Below are 3814 nucleotides of genomic sequence, written 5' to 3' on the forward strand. Positions count from 1 at the left end.
AATGCTATTTGGAGGTTAGAAGTATGGTCACGTAACCTTTGCCTTCAAGCAATCGGAAATATGGCGAGCATATCGACGCCCAAAGTCTTACAAGAGAGGAAGCACAATCTTAGTAACACTCCAAATTAAAATTACAAAAAAGAAAGAAAGAAAGACGAAACTATAACTGTATAACGTATTTCGAAGAATTTAAATTTGAAATTCTTTCTGACATTTTTTTTTTTTTTCAACTTTCTTCGCAGACTCGTTGCATTGAGAATGAATGTTATCTGAGACCTAACAATGGTTATTCATGTAATTTTTTCCTTAAGGCAAGATTTTACACAACGTTGGAGTAAATTGTATGTCTTGGATTGATGGATAAATAAAGGATTTTCTTCTCACTTACTTTTTTCTTCTCTGTGTCTTCACTGATGGTCTACGAAAAGAAAAACACAAATCACATCATTGCACAGAACGAATAGTTGTTCTTTTTTTGTATTTCCTTTCCCATGCAGTAGAGAGTTACGTTGACTTAAATGCAGCTGTTAAGAGTTAACCAAAGGAAAAGAGGTATCAGAATATAAGTTAATTAGGATATGTTCATTAACATTTACGTTTTGAATCTATTTTTTTCTGTAGAATAACTATAACATAACTGTTCTGTTTCAGGTCTTCGCTGAATCTGCCGATTTCCATAACGTCTTCCAACAGAGACACTTTTTACTGCTAACACGAAAGAATTGAATCGTGACACACACGCCCTCACGCCCTCTCTACTAAAAAGAAAACAGAAATAAACAGCCTCGCCCTGCCTATGTCCGAATTTCATCTGTCCCAAGAGTGACGTCATCAAGCCCAGCGCCTATTGGCTCTGCCGGTGATGACGTCATCGAGATTTTGATACCACACCGTCATCGCCTTTTTGTCGTCAGCGACCCGAGAGCGAGGTCCCGAAGGACAGCGTCTATTGGTTCTTTTTGAGCTGACGTCATCCCAATTTTGACATCACCGACCCACTGAATGAACAAGAGAGGGTGAAGTAATGTCATGAGATTCGAAGTTCACTGAACCTTCCTTACTCACTCCAAGTGATCTATATTCAGGTCTCATGAAGTCGTTGTGAAGTTTATTCCAACGAGAGCATGTTTCCGAATTCCTCTCGAACCCTCAGTGCAATACGGTGTTTCCTCTTTCACGACCATAGCAAGGAAAACCTGACAATGTGCAGGCGTCGCGCCACAGGTACGTAACTGAATTATTGTTTAGTAAATCTGTTTTCTTCTTCTCAGCTTATCCCTATTTGCCGTTTTTGATGAGCTTTCTCCAAGTACTCCTATTGTATACTACTGCTATATCATCTATGTTCTTTCTTTTTTTTAGTAAATTTATACAGCAACAAAAACACGTCTTCGTTATATATAATGACTGTATCGCCACATAGGTAAATCAATGTATGATGTCTTTCCATAATGAATAAAGTGTTTTTTTGTTTTTCTTCACACACATGATTATCAACATTTTCCAAAGATTCTCACGATTATAAGCTTCGTGAAAATCGATTGCAAAGGCAGCATCTTACCTTGCAAGGGACACGCCTATGCTTTCATTCAGAGGTCATTGAGGGTAAGCAAGGGTCAGGGCGAAGGGGAGGGAGGGGTTGGGGGAGGGGGCCGGGATAGGTGGTAGGGGTGAATAGTGGGTAAGGAGAAGGTGAAGGAATCAGGGAAGCGAAGGAAGTGGGAAGAGAATGAGGGTGAGGAAAGGTGTGGATGGATAGATGGTAGGTAGGGGGGAAAAGGAGTGGAAGGGATAGATAGTAAGGGGAAAGGGGGAATGGGAGGGACAAGTGGTAGGGGAAAAGGGAGTGGAAGGATTAGTAATGGATAGATGGTAGGTAGGGGGAAATGGGAGTGGAAGGGATAGATAGTGAGGGGAAAAGGGGAATGGGGGGACAGGTGGTAGGGGGACATGGGAGTGGAAGGGATAGATAGTGAGGGGAAAAGGGGGTGGGGGGGAGGTGGTAGGGGGAAATGGGAGTGGAAGGGATAGATAGTGAGGGGGATGGGGGATGGGGGGAGGTGGTAGGGGGAAATGGGAGTGGAAGGGATAGATAGTGAGGGGAAAAGGGGGATGGGGGGAGGTGGTAGGGGGAAATGGGAGTGGAAGGGATAGATAGTGAGGGGGAAAGGGGAAGGAGGGGGGGCAGGTGGTAGGGGGAAATGGGAGTGGAAGGGATAGATAGTGAGGGGAAAAGGGGGGTGGGGGGGAGGTGGTAGGGGGAAATGGGAGTGGAAGGGATAGATAGTGAGGGGAAAAGGGGAATGGGGGGGGGGCAGGAAGGTAGGGGGAAATGGGAGTGGAAGGGATAGATAGTGAGGGGAAAGGGGGAATGGGAGGGACAAGTGGTAGGAGGAAATGGGAGTGGAAGGGATAGATAGTAAGGGGAAAGGGGGAATGGGAGGGACAAGTGGTAGGGGGAAATGGGAGTGGAAGGGATAGATAGTAAGGGGAAAGGGGGAATGGGGGGCGGGGACCAGTAGGTAGGAGAGGAGGAAAGAAAATTGGGAGGGTCAAGGGATAGTACTACGACTGAGGGGCGGAAAAGGGCGGGAAATGGGAGGGACAAGTGGTAGGAGGAAATGGGAGTGGAAGGGATAGATAGTAAGGGGAAAGGGGGAATGGGAGGGACAAGTGGTAGGGGGAAATGGGAGTGGAAGGGATAGATAGTGAGGGGGATGGGGGGGGGGGGGGTGGTAGGGGGAAATGGGAGTGGAAGTTGAATTTGATAGATAAGGCTGAGGGGGAGAAATGGGAGGGGATGGTGGGGGGGCAGGCTGGTAGGGGGAAATGGGAGTGGGAAGGGATAGATAGTGGAGTGGGGATGGGGGGGGGTGGGGCAGGTTGGTAGGGGGTAAAATGGGCGTGGGAAGGGATAGATAGTTGAGGGGAATGGGGGGTGGGGGCAGCAGGAAGGTAGGGGAAATGGGATATGGGAAGTGGAAGGGAGATAGATAGTGAGGGAAACGGGGGGGGGGGTAGGGGAAGAGGTAGGGGAAATGGGGGGGGAAGGGATAGATAGTGGGGGGAATGGGGGGGGAGCAGGAAGGTAGGGGGAAAGGAAAAGGGAGTGGCAGGGATCGATAGAGAAGGGGGGATGGGGATGGGGGGGATGAGGTTCGGGGAAATGGGAGTGGAAGTGATAGATCGTGAGGGGGATGGGGTTTTGTGGGCAGGTGTTCGGGGGACATGGGCGTGGAAGGATAGATCTTGAGGGGGAAGGGGTGTTGGCAGGTTGTATGGGGAACTGGGTATGAAGGGATATATAGATATGGGGATGGGGGGTTGTTCAGGGTGTATGTTGAACTGGTGCTATTCATTTCACTATATTTATTTTGATGGTGTTTTTTCATTTCTGTAATGTTTACAAGTTCTTTTCATTTCTCTCTCTTATATTTTTATTTCGATTTTTTTTCTTAGATTTTTCCCATCCCCCCTATGAAAGGGATAGCTAGTGAGGGGGAGTGGATGGGGGTGGGGGGCAGGTGGTAGGGGAAAGGATGGAAGGGGTAGATAGTGAGGGGGATGGGGGGTGTGGGCATGAGTGGGGCAGGTGGGTAGGGGGAAATGGGCGTGGAGGGATAGATAGTTCGGGGGATCGGGGGGGGGGGGGGCGGCAGGTGGGTATGGGGGAAAATGGGAGTGGAAGGGATAGTAGTGCTGGGGATGGGGGGGGCAGATCGGTAGGGAGGAAAAGTGACGAGGACGGATAGATATTAAGGGGAAATTGGGATGGGGGAGGTGTGTAGGGGGAAATGGGAGTGGAAAGGGATAG

This window comes from Penaeus japonicus, unplaced genomic scaffold (assembly GCF_977035675.1).
Source record: "Penaeus japonicus unplaced genomic scaffold, GWHDUDI00000001_assembly GWHDUDI00000012, whole genome shotgun sequence".
NCBI lineage: Eukaryota > Metazoa > Arthropoda > Malacostraca > Decapoda > Penaeidae > Penaeus > Penaeus japonicus.